General features: G+C 39.5%; 1 pseudogene; it reads left to right on the top strand.

The window, feature by feature from the left end:
* The window catches only part of LOC121400789, a 191,765-nt pseudogene that overhangs the window by 141,025 nt on the left and 33,958 nt on the right, over nt 1-16,782 (top strand).

The following is a 16,782-nucleotide window of genomic DNA, read 5'->3' as shown; positions in this document are numbered from 1 at the left end:
GACATGGTCAGCTGTATATATTTATACAGAGAGCAGAAAAACTCCAGCTCTTACTTTCACAGCAGTTATTAAGAGCAGGTTAGATTTCTGGTCTAATCACATAGCAGTGGTCGTCTATTTAAAAAGAAGCATCCTATTGATTTCTGTGTGTTACTGCACCTGAGTAGAGTTCGTTCCTTTTATTGCTATAATGTCTTGACATGCCTTTATCTTTCTGTATAATAATACTGTTGTCAGAGTGATTAACTTTTAAAAAGTAGGCTACAGAACAAAATAAACCTGGGTAAAATAGATTGTAGCTTTTAAATTGTTTTACTGTATATACTCGAGTAGAAGCCGAGTTTTTCAGCATCCAAAATGTGCTGAAAAAGTCTACCTCGGCTTATACTCGGGTCAGCGGGCAGTAGCTGAGATTGCAGTCACTTTTAATCATTCCTATACCAACAGTTCCCTTGGGGAGAGACTGCAATATCACACAGCGCCCTCTGTTGGTTATATGAAAGAATAACAGCGCGCCCTCTGTTGGTAATAATGGAGAATAACAGTGACTGCAATATCACACAGCGCCATCTGTTGGTTATATGAAGGAATAACAGTGACTGCAATATCACACCGCACCCTCTGTTGAAAAGAAATATGAAAAGAATGACAAGAAAGAATGACAGTGCGCCCTCTGTTTGTTATATGAAAGAACAATAGTGACTGCAATATCACAGAGCACCATCTGTTGTTTATATGAAAGTATAACAGTGCGTCCTCTGTTGGTTATATGAAAGAATAACAGTGACTGCAATATCACACAGCGCCCTCTGTTGGTTATATGAAAGAATAACAGTGACAACAATATCACACAGCGCCCTCTGTTGGTTATACGAAAGATTAACAGTGACTGCAATATCACACAGCACCTTCTGCACATGGTAGTGGGACAGTGGGACAATGCACACGGTAATCCATTTGGCAATTCTCTGTCACCATCAACTTTGCAAAGAAGTCCAGTTGATCGCTGGGGGGGTAGATTTGGCGGAATGTGCGCTGCTGGGAGACAGGGCTGTAGTTATGTCTAGGCTTATACTAGAGTCAATAAGTTTTCCCAGTTTTCGTAGGTAAAATTAGGTTCCTCGGCTTATACTTGGGTCGGCTTATACTCGAGTATATATGGTAGTAATGATGACCACAATGTTAGTGTCCAATGTATTCCAAAAATACTTTGAGGATGTTTTAAAACTGCCAACATTATGAATCAGAGTTCATAACAAGTTGTGGAATACAAAGAATGTTTTATTAGCAAGTAAAGCAATCCATGCTACTTAAGGTATACTGTCATGGGAAAAATGTTTTTTTTTCAAAATGCATCAGTTAATAGTGCTGTTCCAGCAGAATTCTGCACTGAAATCTGTCAGGACTTACCAGTATAATCCAGACGTAGAAGAGGCTGGAGCAGAAGTTAATGAACCCACAAGCGCCTCACACAACCGCTACCCACCTGGAGTGGAACAGGGAGCAGGGTTGTGGAGAGTAGCCAGTGAGACGGTCAGCGAAGTACAAGGGATTAGGCAAAAGTCGTAGTCAGGAGATCCGAGGTCAAAAGGCAGGCAGCAATATTCGTAATCGATAAACAGGCAAGAAGGTCGAGACAGGCAGCAGTAATCAAAGTCCGGGTTCAGGCAAGGGTCAATAATCGCGCCTGCGCCGGACAGGACGCAAGCGTGCATTCTCACATTGCCCCCCATCAAGGAGCGGCCTCAGGACGCGACCACCAGAAGGCTTACCAGGGTGAGTTCTATGGAATTTCTCCAGCAACTCAGGAGCGTGGATATTCGACGTTGGTTCCCAGGAATTTTCTTCCGGACCGTAACCCTTCCATCTCACCAGGTACTGGAGCCGCTTGCCTCTTAGTCTGGAATCCAGGATCTCCTCAACCTCAAATTCTTCCTGACCGTTGACCACCACAGGTAGCAGAGGAGGAGCCGAACGCCCAGGAAATCGGAATGTTGAAGCTGGTTTTAGAAGAGCAGCATGAAACACTGGATGGATGTGCCAGGAAGCTGGAAGTTTAAGTTGAAAAGCCACAGGATTGATTTGGCGAATAATAGGGAAGGGACCCAGGAAATGTTGACCCAACTTCCTACTGGGACAAGAAAGCTTAAGGTTAACAGTTGATAACCAAACACGGTCACCCACCTTGAACTCTGGGTCACCTCTCCGTCTCCGATCGGCATAAATCTTGAAATTTTGTTGGGCCTGCTTCATGTTTTCCTGGATCTTTTGAAAATTATTGGATAAGAAAGTTAATCGGTCTTTGACAGCAGGAACTAGAATGTCAGACACAATGGCAGAGGGAAAAGTTGCTGGATGAAGACCATAGTTTGCGAAGAAAGGGGACTGATTGAAGAATGATGGGAATTATTATAAGCGAACAGTCATCTTGGAGGTATGAAGAATAACATCTCAGATATTGCTCGAGAGTCTGATTAGTTCGTTCGGTCTGACCATTGGGCTGAGGGTGAAAGGCAGAGGAAAGGGACACCGAAATCTCCAAAACTGAGAAGTGAATTGTGGTCCCCGATCCGACACCACCTCATCCGGAAGACCATGAAGCCTTACTACTTCCTTAATGAAGGTATCAGCAGTCTCAGAGGCAGAAGGAAGTCTAGGTAACGACTTGAAATGAGCCATCTTTGTTAAACCGTCCACAAAAACGACAATAGTGGAACAATCACAAGACAATGGCAAATCAGAAATGAAATCCAAAGAGACCGAACCCCATGGACGAGAAGGCACAGGCAGAGGTTGTAGAAGTCCAATAGGCCGAGAATGAGAGTCCTTGGACCTAGAGCAAACTTCACAAGAAGTAACAAATTGAAAACAGTCCTTAGCCAACCCAGGCCACCAAAATAGTCTCTTAGCCAGGATAATAGTTTTCTTGATACCTGGATGACCTGCCAATTTAGAATCATGAACATTCTTGAGGACCTCTAAGCGCATAGGTTCAGGAACAAAAATTTTACCTTGATGAAGAAGAAGACCCTCCTTGGAAACTAACGATGGTTCAGAGAGATTTAAGGAAGCGTCTTTAATTCCATCAACCAGGGTAGACTGTAGCAGGAGAAAATTATTAGAGTTTAAAATTGTTTCAGGAACCAAGGAAGACTCATCTTCAGATGAAAACATATGGGACAAAGCATCTGCTTTAACATTCTTAGACCCAGGTCGATATGTGAGATGAAAATTGAATCTCATGAAGAATAAAGCCCACCTTGCTTGTCTGGGTCTCAACCTCTTGGCCGAACGTAAATACTCCAGATTCCTATGATCCGTAAAGATGAGGATTGGATGTTTAGATCCTTCAAGGAGATACCTCCACTCTTCAAGTGCTAACTTAATGGCAAGTAGTTCACGATCGGCAACATCATAGTTACATTCGCTCTTGGCCAGTTTACGAGAAAAAAAAAGCAACAGGATGCAGATCCTCCTGAAACCCAGCTCTTTGCGATAACACAGCACCCACCGCAAGCTCTGAAGCGTCAACTTCCAGGATGAAAGGAAGGGAAACATCAGGATGATGAAGAATTGGGCCTGAAGTGAAGAGTGCCTTCAATTTCTCAAAGGCCGCCTGAGCTTGTGGTGACCAACAAAACTTTTGATTGTTACGAGTCAACTCAGTAATTGGAAGAATAACCTGGGAAAAATTCTTTATAAATTTCCTATAAAAATTTGCAAAACCAATAAAACGTTGGACAGCTTTCTTGGAAGAAGGAATTGGCCAATCAAGAATTGCGGAGATCTTCCTGGAGTCCATCTGAATTCCCTGCGGAGAAAGGAGAAAACCCAAAAAGTCCACAGATGTACCTTCTTTAAATGTGATCTGTGTTCCTCCAAAGAATTAGAAAAAACAAGGATATCATCCAAATATATGATAACGAATATGTCGAGGAAGTCTCTGAAAACATCATTGACAAAATGTTGAAACGTTGCAGGAGCGTTGCAAAGACCAAAGGGCATGACCAGGTATTCAAAATGCCCATAACGAGTACGAAAAGCCGTCTTCCACTCATCACCTTCTCTTATTCTGACGAGATTGTATGCGCCACGGAGATCCAGTTTAGAAAAGATCTTAGCCTCCGCCAAACGTTGAAAAAGTTCAGGAATAAGAGGAAGTGGATAACGATTCTTAACAGTAATCTTGTTCAGATCGCGGTAATCAGTACACGGCCTTAAAGAATGATCTTTTTTTTCAACAAAGAAGATCCCAGCCCCTGCTGGAGAAGAAGATTGTCGAATGAAGCCTTTAGCTAGATTCTCGTCTAAATAAGAACGAAGTTCCGATAGTTCAGACTCGGACAACGGATAAACTCGTCCAAAAGGAATCTGAGCCCCTGGAAGAAGGTTAATAGGGCAATCATAAATACGATGAGGAGGCAACTTGTCTGCCCCTTTCTTATTGAAAACGTCCGTAAATTCCCAGTAAGCTTGAGGAAGAAGATTATGAATTTCGGAAGTAGGAGATAAAGAACAGACTCTATTGAAAGAGAAAATGCATTGAGAAGAACAAAAATTTGAAAGAAAGTTCACTTCACCGGTAGTCCAGTTGATGGACGGGTTGTGTTTCTGCAACCAGGGTAGACCCAGAATGACGGGAAATAGAGGCGAAGAAACCACATCAAAGTTCATGACTTCAGCATGCCCTTTATTTAACACAACAAAAAGTGAGACGGTCTCTTGCACCACAGGGCCCGAGGTAATCAGAGAACCATCTGCCACACGGAGGGCTATGGGATTCTTTTTGGACTGGAGTGGGATCTGGAACTGTAGCGCCACTTTATTGTCCAGGAAACACCCACTGGCCCCAGAATCAAGGATTGCTTGAAGCTCTACCCGCTTGTCTCCCCACTGCAAAGATAAAGAGACAGTCAGGAGAGGCACGGGAACATGGCAACTGGAAAAGTCTCTTTCGAAAATCCTCTTACCCGTTGGACGAATCGGACAACCCCGAAGCAAGTGACCTGCTTGTCCACAATAAAGGCAGAGGTTGAGTCTGCGACGTCTGATCCGTTCCTCTGGAGTTAACGCAGATCTAATAGCTCCAATCTGCATTGGCTCTGGGGCTGCACTGAAGACGGGTGGCGGAACAGCTGGAGGAAAAGTGGAAGGCATTCGGATAGGAGGTGGAGCGGTTGGTAACATCCAAGACTGAGGTGGAAGACCTGCTCTCTCTGCCTCTTCTTCCTCTCTGCGCTCCCTGAGCCTCCGATCGAGTTGGATGGCCAGACAGATGAGGTCTTCCAGACTGTCGGGAATGCCAGTATGGGCCAATTAATTTTTTAGTTCAGAAGAAAGGCCGAAGCGATACTGGTTCTTAAGCGCAGCCGGATTCCACTCCGTGTCATCTGCCCATTGCCGGAATTCCAGGGTGTAGTCTTCCGCTGGGCGACTACCTTGCTTCAAGGCACGCAGGGCGGCTTCAGCAGTAGTGGCTCTGTGCGGATCGTCAAAAAGAACTGCCATGGCATCAAAGAAGGAGTCTACTGTGGCCAATGCAGGACTGTGGCGATCCATAAGACGAAAGGCCCACGTCTGTGGTTCTCCCGTCAGAAAAGAGATAATCACCCCGACCCGGGTCTGCTCAGAGGGATAGGTATGAGGCTTGAGTGTAAACAGTAGCTTACAATTGCTCCTAAAATTCCGGAACAACTTTCGGTCACCCGCAAACTTCTCCGGAAAGGCCACCTTAGGTTCCGAAATCTCAGAAGTTATCACCTGGACTTCCGCTGGAACCGGAGGAGTTGCAGCGGCCGTGGAAGGGAGAACAACCGGTGGTTGGGTCCTAATGTGCTCCTGTAACTGAGCATAGCCACTTTGCAGCTCCCGGATGGCTTGCGTAAGAGAAGATAATTGTTGCGTCAGGACTGCAAACGGGGACGCCCCTTCAGCTGGATCCATCTTTGGCCTGGTTATACTGTCAGGACTTACCAGTAGAATCCAGACGTAGAAGAGGCTGGAGCAGAAGTTAATGAACCCACAAGCGCCTCACACAACCGCTACCCACCTGGAGTGGAACAGGGAGCAGGGTTGTGGAGAGTAGCCAGTGAGACGGTCAGCGAAGTACAAGGGATTAGGCAAAAGTCGTAGTCAGGAGATCCGAGGTCAAAAGGCAGGCAGCAATATTCGTAATCGATAAACAGGCAAGAAGGTCGAGACAGGCGGCAGTAATCAAAGTCCGGGTTCAGGCAAGGGTCAATAATCGGGAATCCAAAGTTCAGAGTCGCTAGGGTTTCAGTCAAATAACCTAATAACCAGGCAATGCATGTTAATCTGGTTTGGGCGCCAAACTGGCGTCATTGCGCTGACGTCGCGGAACTGACGCCAGCACGTCCGTCACAGGCGTTTCCGCCTACGTCCTTGCGACCGTCGCCGGCGCCTCCGCGTCCGCGACCGTCGCCAGCTTCCCGCGTCAGACGCCGACGCGCATTAGCGCGTCCGCGCCTGCGCTGGACAGGACGCAAGCGTTCGTTCTCACAGAAATCTGTTTCTCAAAACAGAGAAAACAGATTTTTTTACATTTTATTTTGAAATCTGAAATGGAGCTAAACATATTGTCAGTTTCTCAACTGCCCCAAGTCATGTGATTTGTGCTGTGATAAACTGCAATCACTCTTTACTGCTGTACTGCAAGTTAGAGTGATATCATCCTCCTCCCTTTCCACCCAAACAGCAAAACAACCGAACAATGGCAAGGTAACGAGATAGCAGCTCCCTAACACAAGATAACAGCTGCCTGGTAGATCTAAGAACAGCACTCAATAGAAAAAGCCACTGCGTCACATTCAGTTACATTGAGTAGGAGAAACAACAGCCTGCCAGAAAGCAGTTCCATCCTAAAGTGCTGACTCTTTCTGAAAGCACATGACCAGGCAAAATGACCAGAGATGGCTGCCTACACACCAATATTACAACTTAAAAAAATACACTTGCTGGTTCAGTAATTCAATTTTATATTGTAGTGTGAATTATTTGCAGTGTAAACAGTGTAATTTAGAAATAAAAATACATCATACAAATCATTACAGAATCTCTTAACTATTATTATTAATAATAATATTTATAATAATAAAAAGCAAGGTAAAACAAGGGTTTCTAAACAAATATAAAACATAATTCAGCTCTTTCTCATTAAAATTCTTAAAGTGCCCAGTTGCTACATGTTGTTTTGAAAATTGGTCCACTAAATAATATCTCTGTGGATATAGCCATCAAAAGTGTATAGGGAACCTTGGTGCACTTTTAATCACAATTTTTTTTGTCTCATTTTTAAAATTGACATTCCTTTATTTTTTTACCCATGTGCAAAGAAATGATTATTAGTGCAAGGGGGCATGATTACTCTTTAATAATGATGGGCGAATTTGCGTCGTTTCGCTTAGCCGAAAAATTTGCGAATTTCGCGCGAAATTCGTGAAACGGCGAAAAATTTGCGAAACGGCGCCGGCGAATTTTTGCCGCGAATTTTCACGGGCGTTTTGCGAATTTATTCGCTGGTGGCGAATCGCGCAAATTCGCCACGAATTCGTGCCTGGCGAATAAATTCGCCCATCACTACTCTTTAAGTGGAAGATGTAGGATATATCTACACCTCCATCCTTCTTTCATAAAACTTTGAGACTGTTAGCAGTTCCCTTCAGTTTTGACTCTACTTTGACTTTTGACTTTACTCCAGTTTTGGTGGTGGTGTGAAATCTTTCAGTATCTGGCGTCATTGACTTTTTACTGATTTCAGAGGCACTTAAAGAAAATGAAAAAAATGTACATGTTCATGTCCAGAAAGCTCCAAAGTAGGCCTTGTATGGATAAAATTTAATTTTCCAGGCAACAATTCTAAAGTCGCACAATTTAATTAGACACACAATTTTGTTGCAAATTTTCCCTGCACTGAATTTTTTAAAACAGATTTATTGGTAAATTAAGGGTATTCAGTTTTCGGAGTTTGGTCGCATTCTTTTTTTAAATTATAGTGGGAAAAATACGAGTTTTAGTAAAGTCTTAAATTTGTTTTTCCCCTTAGAGTTAACTTTAAGAATGATATAAAAAGTGATATTCTGAGAAACTTTGCAATTGGTTTTAATTTTTTTTTATTATTTGTGTTTTTTTTAGTTATTTAGCTTTTTATTCATCAGCTCTCCAATTTCATCAGTCTGGTCGCAATGGTCTAAATTACCCTAGCTACCATGCCAGAAACGTAACTAGAGGGGGGCGGGCCCTGGCGCAGGATGCCCAGAACTGGCCGGGAATATGCGGCGCAAAGCGGCGCGCAGACTGCTGGGGGGGCCCTGCTCCCCCGGTAGTTCCGACACTGTACCATGCACTGTTTGAAAATGAAACCGTTATATTAATAGGAGAGGGTCTGTATAGAAAAATGTGAAATAAAAAGTAGCAACAATCAGGGGCACATTTACTATGGGTCGAATATCGAGGGTTAATTATCGAAGTCAAAGGATTTACCGCATTTCATTTGTTCGATTGATCGTAGGAAAAATCGTTCGATCGAACAATTCGAAGGATTTTAATCCATCGATCGAACGATTTTCCTTCAATCAGAAATTTGATAGAAAGCCTATGGGGACCTTCCCCATAGGCTAACATTGATGTTCGGTAGGTTTTAGTTGGCGAAGTAGGGGCTCGAAGTTTTTTTTTAAAGAGACAGTACTTCGACTATCGAATGGTCGAATGGTCGAACGAGTTTTAGTTTGAATCATTCGATTCCCAGTCGTGGTCGAAGTAGCCAAAAAAAACTTTCGAAATTCGAAGTATTTTTTATTCTGTTCTTTCACTCGAGCTAAGTAAATGTGCCTAAATGTGCAGCCTTATAGAGTATTTTTTTTAGATGGGGTCAGTGACCCCCATTTAAAAGTGGAAAGAGTCAGAAAAAGAAAGCAAATAATTAAAAACCTATAATAAATAATTAAGACCAATTAAAACATTTTTAGAATCTGCTATTCTATAACATTCTAACTACGTTAACCAAAAGATAAACCACCCCCTTCTAATCTCTGGACATAACAAATGACACATACTAAATATACAGGCATAGCTGCAAAACTCCATTTACACACATATGAAACTGTTATTATAAAATTGTAAAATATGTAAGAAGCAATCAGTTGGGAATTCAGATAAGTCAAAAAGGTAATGAATATCTCCCTTCACTTCATGTCTTTAATAAAAGGCAATCAGCAGCATTATGTAAACTGATACACGGAGCAATCTACTATAATGTTCATAAATATTCTGTTTAATTTCCATAAAAATGAATAAATATCCTAAATAAAACTGCAGTTTAGTGTTCTTTTTAAAGGATAACTAAACCCTAAAGATAAATATGGCTAAAAATGCTATATTTCATACATTGAACTTATTGCCCCAGCCTAAAGTTTCAGCTTCTCAATAGCAGCAATGATCCTGGACTTTAAAATTGTCACAGGGGGTCACCATCTTGGAAAGTGTCTGCGACACTCACATGCTTGTGGGCTCTGAGCAGCTGTTGAGAAGCTAAGCTTAGGGGGTCATAGCAAATTATCTAACAGAAAATGAGGTTGGCCTGTCATATAAGCTGATGCTACAAGGCTAATTCTGATTTTAATTGCACTGGTTTCTGAGCTGCCATGTAGTAATTATCTGTATTTATTACTAATCAGCCTTATATTGAGACATTTATGTTTTATGTGTACTGTATATTGTGAGTGAGTCCCTAAACTCAGTAACTGAAGGCAGCACAGAGTATGTGCAGTGAATCAGCAGAAAAGAAGATTAGGAGCTACTGGGGCATCTTTGGGGACACAGATCTTTACTGCTAAAGGCTGTGGTTGCCTTGGGCTGGTACAGAAGCACAAATCATAATTTACAACATTTCTAGCCTACTTCTTTAGATAAGCTTTAAAGTATAAAATGAGAGGTCACTGCAAAAAAATTAAAAATATTTATCAGTGGGTGAAAGTTAGAATTCAGCATTTGAGAAATACTTTCCCAATAATCCCATATGAATGAATAAAAAGTGGGTGAATTTTTTCTGTAGGGAGCTCTAATTTCACACTGTGATAAATCGGCCCGTAGTATGTATTTGCTTTGACATCAGCAAATACATTGTACCTTTCTTAAAGAGAAACCATGTTCCAGTATTATTATATTCCTTTGCACTCCTCCCATTCCCATGTACCTGTTTCAGGACTGATATAAGCTGATGCTACAAGGCTGATTATTGTATTCTGATGCTAGTTGCATTGGTTTCTGGGTTGCCATCTAGTAATTAGCTGTAGTAATTACTAATCAACCTTATATGGTGACATTTATATTCTATGTGTACTGTATATACTGTATCTAGTGACTAACCAAATACCACTTACCAACCACTAAATAAATAAATAACTCTTTATAGTTTACTAAGTACTGTTCAGTGATATAATCACAACAACAACAAAAAAGAAAGAAAACAGTCATAAATAACACATTTCAAATACAAGCAGAAGTGATTAATGTGGATCAGCCGCAAAGGTTTTCCTAACTATTATTCCTTTAACCTTTAGCAAACCAGAAATATTTGGTGAAGATTCATATACAAACATTCACTGTTGGTTGCATATTCTTAGGAAAACATGTCAACTGACCTGTGTATTTGCCATACAGCCAGATCCGAGCCTTCTATAGGTCATCATATACAGTACATTATTAAATGAACGCAGTGAAAAAGCTTGGGGTGCTACAATCATGGGAAAAGTTGGCTTAACTTCCTAAAGAATATTTTAGATAAAATACAAACACACAAACAAATATTTATTTTTGAGGAGACTCCAGGAGATTTATATGTATACAGTATTTACCATAATTTTAGGGTTTGCATGTATATAGGCTGTTAATAGACGTATCAAATTGTTTGCTTCGGATTCCCCTGAGAATGTGAAAACCTGTTTAGTTGTCCTGTGAAATAAATCCATTTGTAGTAAATCACTTAAATGATGTATTGCCGAATAAGCATTACAGTGATTTTTAGATTTAATAATTTGAACACCAAGCAGAGGCGGCATGTATAATGTTGTCTTAAGTCAAGTAGATGGATATAAACCTGCAGTTTTTATTTGTTTTACAAATAAGCATTCATGGCCAATACATTTGAAAATGTTCCAAGAATATAGAACATTTAATCATGAAATTGAGATTATTTTTTTTTCCTCTCAAGGTTGATGTAAAGATTCATTAATGAGTAATCTTTTATGTTGGATACTAGTGCCTAAATACTTGATATTAAATTGGGTAATACCAGCCAAGAAGAGTGTGAAACAGTTTCTGACTATACTCATTTATCACCAATAAATCAACGTTTATTTCACTTGTGCTTTTGACCGTCACCAATTTCTGAAAGACCCAATGAAAGCAGCCAGAATTGGCTTCTGCGAAAACTTGTGCAAAGCCTAATTTCCGTGTCTTGATCCCTATTACTTAACTTGAAAACATTTCCATTGGTTTTGAAATCGTACAAACCTTTGCGACACACAGTTTCCTTCTCAAGCTGATTAATGATTTCTTGGTGCGGATGCATGTTATTTTATTTCTATTTTCTGCACACCTGAGTCACCCACACAAATGTAATTGTTTTAGAGGTGTAGAGTAAAGGAGAAGTAATCGGTATTAAAGTAACAGATTCCCTTTAGTTCTGCAGGGTTGTTGCCTCAGAAAGAACTGTCTTAGTTATTTCCATAATTCATAATTATCTCGGTTTTTTAGAATGTAGATGTATATTTAAAAGCATGATTCAATCTGATTTGATTGCTACCGCATTGTGTTCAAAAGTAATTACCATTCATTTGCCTTTTGAGGCTGTTGAATGAATTTTCCACATGAGATGCCCTAATTTGTACATTTTATTGCTGTAAAGTAGGTATTGGCAAGCTGCCTGAACCCGCAGCAAAGGCCTAATTCATGTTGATATGTAATAAAACAATCTGAGTAACCCAAAATGAAATTATTAAAATTGATTATGTTGGCTGTCATACTTTCACTTCTTACATCAAAATAAAAAAGCTAACATTTAATTATACTTAACAGTACATCATGATAGTTAGGAAGCCTTATCATTGTGCATATAATTGCTTTTTCAAATTTACCATTGCTGTATCTTATTATTCTGCATCTATGTCATAACCTGCTTTGCTTGAAGGGATGAATCAGTATATACTAGAGTCACATGTTGGATTCTCTGCAGTGTGTTCCTTTTAGTGTGTTTTTCAAGTAAAACATAATATTCTTCTAATAAGATTTAATTATTTTTTACGCCCATAGACTTTAATGGGCATTGCCGACATTTCGCCGACATTTCGCCAGCAGCGAATTTTTGGCGAAACGAAACGGGTCAAATTCGCCCATCCCTACTAATAAGGTATATACATATATATATAGATATTGATCACATTATTCTGTTAAGCTTTTGTTTGAAGAGGATTGGTATATTTTCTTGTAATAATTGATTTCTTAGCTTTACTCCTTTTTTCTATTTTTGTTCATTTTGTGTTTCAGTGTATCAGAGTTCATGCATTTCTTGGTTTCGCTATATGATACTTTGAAAGGTGTTTTGCCACTGTCTATTCCTGGAAATGAACATTCTGTGAAAGAACTGGCTGTTCTACGTGCCTTGATAGAAACTGTCAGAACAGCTTCCTCCATTCACACTAGGGAAGCACCGAATCCACTATTTTGGATTCGGCAGAACCCCCCGAATCCTTCGTGAAAGATCTGTCTGAATACCGGACTGAATTCCGAATCCTTATTTGTGAAGGGGAAAACATTTTTTACTTCCTTGTTTTGTGACAAAAAGCCATGCGATTTCCCTCCCATCCCCTAATTGGCATATGCTAATTAGGATTCGGTTCAGCCGGGCAAGAGAATCCGAATCCAGCTGAAAAAGTCCCGAATCTTGTCCGAATCCCGAACTGAATCCTGGATTCGGTGCATCCCTAATTCATACCGGTACAGTTAAAATATCTTGGTTCTAGGAAAATAACTTCCATAATATGTGTCTTTAGTTATTCTATCGAAAATTTTTGAAGAAAATAATAAAAATTTAAATGAATGGTTTTTAATAAACATTTCAATCACATTAGGTTGTAAGATCCACTGGTGCAGAGTCTGATGTGAATTATGTATGATCTTAAGATGTCATAAGAGATCTCATTAATGTGGTAGCAACTACAATGTGAATGTATGGTAAGTGGACATCATCTTAACAATACCAATGACATGATCATAGTGACTTTGCATAATTGCTAAAAAAATAAATTTTTCAAGAACCAGTTCGTTTTACCCATATATTGATTGGGACAATCTATTTAAATACACCTCTAATGATAACTGTTACAAAGTCAGAAAGTGCATTATGGTTTTTTATGCCACCATATGACTTTGTGAAGCTTATATTTTCCTACAAGGACAGGAAAGAAAATCCATTACAACCTCATATTTCCTCATCAGATTTAAACAGTTAGAGCTGACACTGCTGAATTAGTTTGTAGCAGTCATAATAATATAAAGCCTCATGCACCTGCTTCTCTTGGCACTTTCTTTGTGGACTCTTCTCGCTTAGAGGCTATTAATCATCAGCAGCAGGGGAAGTTGCAGACCAATGCACTTTGCATTGCAGTTGTAATAGAAAGAATATAGCTGTCTAAATGTCTTTATTGTGATCAGTAGCTCAAAATGACCATCGTGGAATCCTGCTTAACCACTTAATGGTTGCCTCAAAGTATTAAACCATTAGTGAGTGTACAGAGATTACATTCACTATTAGAAATACATTATATAATTGATATTACATTTGGGAAAATTACCAAAATATGTTTTGGCTATTAAATATAACTTTTGCCTCTTTGTGCTTAACCCTTTGCCTGCCAAGCATGTTCGCTGTACGTTCTGGCAGGCAAGGGCTTTAACTGCCAAGAACGCATGTAGTACGTTCTGGCAGAAATCAGTGCTGAACTCTGCATCAGCGGCTTTAGCCGGCTCTGCAGAGACTTAGCAGTGCTGACAGCGCCCTGGGCAACAAGGCTGGGGGCTGTCATGTTGGTCCTGCAACAGAATTGTTGCAGGGCCGACATAAAATCGCAAAAAGAAGCAGCTTCTGAACTTACCAGTTCCTCCGGCTTGCTTCTTCTTTCTCCTTCACTAGCGACACCCATGCACTTCCTGCCTGCAGTGACTCAGCATACACGCTGCTCCAGGAGTTCTCCAGCAATCAGATTGTCCCTCCTGCTCCAGGAACGGTAAGTGGCCTTCATTTACACACTACACACACTTATACATCTATATACACTTACACAATCATTTTAGTAAAGATTCTTTTTTTTTGTAAAGTTATGTACACTTATTTGCACTTCATTTCACACTTAGATACACACTTACACACTGTCACACCACTTTTAGAAGTGTATACACATGTATATACAAAAAAAACTCACAAAGAGGTTTTTTTATTTAATTACTTTTTTATTTTACTAATTTGTGTTTTTTTACCCCTAAAACTGTTTGTTTTGGCAGCATGACTATTGGGTAATCGATTTTGGCCACTAATTATGCTGTCAGATCAGTCATTTTGTTATTTCATTGATTTACACAATTTTTGTGGTTTTATTGCAATTTTATCCCTGCATTATTGTTCCTTATTTATCTTTCGAAAGGTTTTGATGTTTGGTGCTTTGGTATAGAAATATATATTTTACTTAGTTTGATCCGTCAGAATATGTGCTTTCCAAAAATATATGGTGTTCTGGGGGTCTTTTTACAGTGTGGGGGTCTTACAACAAAAACGCAAAGTCGGTTACTGTTTTCAGCAGCTGAGTTGGCTAGCGTGAAAATTCATTTGCACGTTTTTCATTTGGGGTCCATACACACCACATACTTTGGTAAATCTATGCATATCGGGCATCAAACTATTCATTAGACCTCTGATATTTAGGATGATTTTTCTTTGTACGTAAAACATTGTGTGCAAAAAAAGTGTCAAAATGCAAAATTTTTAGGCGATTTTCAGAAATGTTGTAAAAACCTCTACGTTTAGTAAAGATTTGCAGTTTGGTAGATTGGTGTAGAAAGACATCTTTATCTTTGTTGGATTCATCAAAATGTGTTCTTTCCAAAAATATATGGTTTTGGGGGGGCTTTGCTGTTAGGAGGGTCTTGAGGCACATAATATGAAGTCAAGGCTCTATGTACACAGAAGGCTTGCGACTTGGTACTTTGGAGTAGAAAGGCAAGCATACCCAATTTGGATTTGCGGGAATGTTTACTTTTCCGAAAATATATGGTTTTCATGGTTATGGTTACATAGTTTTGCCCCCCCAAAACAATGTAAATGTGTTGATTTTGCAGTACCTGAAATGACAGACCATATGGGGGGTCTTCCTTTTGGGGCCCCTATATGCCACGTGCTTGGATACACCTATACATATTGATTGTACTTTTTTCCCCAAACTATGTAAATGTGTATATAGGGCCCCTATATACCACATGCTTAGGTAAACCTATACATATTGGGCATCAAACTGTTCAGTGGACCCCAAGCTTTCATATTTGGGGTGTTATACATTGATACCTAATGATATGATGCTGTAGATTGGTAACTTTGATGTCATTTTTCAAAAAATGTACCAATTTCTATAAAACATTGTAACTTTAGGAAACAATTGCAACTTAGTAGTTTGGAGTACATAGATATATTTACCCATTCACCAGAATCTGTTCTTTCTAATAATGGGTAGTTTTCTAGGGTAAACCTACTGTAAGTGGAATGTTTGGCCTTGAAATCAGAAGTATGCTGTTTGGGGAGCGGTGCTTTGGAAATTTTGTAGTGTACTGCTTATTGATTTTGATCTATACAAATGAGAAATCTATATAAAACTATATATATAGTGTATATATGGTATTTCCGCATTCAGGAGACATAGACCTTTCCAAATCAGCAGTGTTCTTGTACATAAAATAAATGAGGTTTCTGATAAATGTGATTGTTCTTTGTGAAACATGATTTTTTTCATTTTATTAGACACTAAGGGGCAGATTTATCAAGGGTCGAATTTCGAAGATTAAAATACTTCGAAATTCGACCATCGAATTAAAATACTTCGACTTCGAATATCGAATTCAATGTTTTTTTCAGGGAATTTGGGTATCCCGCGGTCGAAGTAAAATCGTTCGATCGACCGATTAAATCCTGTGAATCAAACGATATGGATAAGGATTTTAGCGATCGATCAAATGATTTTACTTCGACTTCCAAAAACTTAGAAAAATGCTCTAGAAGGTCCCCATAGGCTAACATAGCACTTCAGCAGGTTTAATTTGGCAAAGTATTGAAATTTAAGTTTTTTTAAATAGACAGTACTTAGATTATCGAATGGTCGATTATTCGAACTATTTTACTTCGAAGTCAAAGTCATAGTATCCTATTCGATGGTCGAAGTATCCAAAAAATTACTTTGAATTTCGAATTTTTTTACTTCGAAAATTCCCTCAAATTCACTTCGACCCTTGATAAATCTGCCCCTTAGAAGCCTATTTTTTTTTTTACAGAAGTAGAATTACACCAAAATTCTTGCATATTTTGATTACAGAAGTAGAATTACACCAAAATTCTTGCATATTTTGAAAGTTCAGGTTATTATAATATATATCACTGGGTAAACTAAAAGACTGCCCCAGGAAAGACCCTTAAAGTGAAAGAGTACCAAATATCTAAAAACTGCTTGG

Source organism: Xenopus laevis, chromosome 2S, assembly GCF_017654675.1.
Source record: "Xenopus laevis strain J_2021 chromosome 2S, Xenopus_laevis_v10.1, whole genome shotgun sequence".
Lineage (NCBI taxonomy): Eukaryota > Metazoa > Chordata > Amphibia > Anura > Pipidae > Xenopus > Xenopus laevis.
This window is presented reverse-complemented; position numbering and strand designations above follow the sequence as displayed.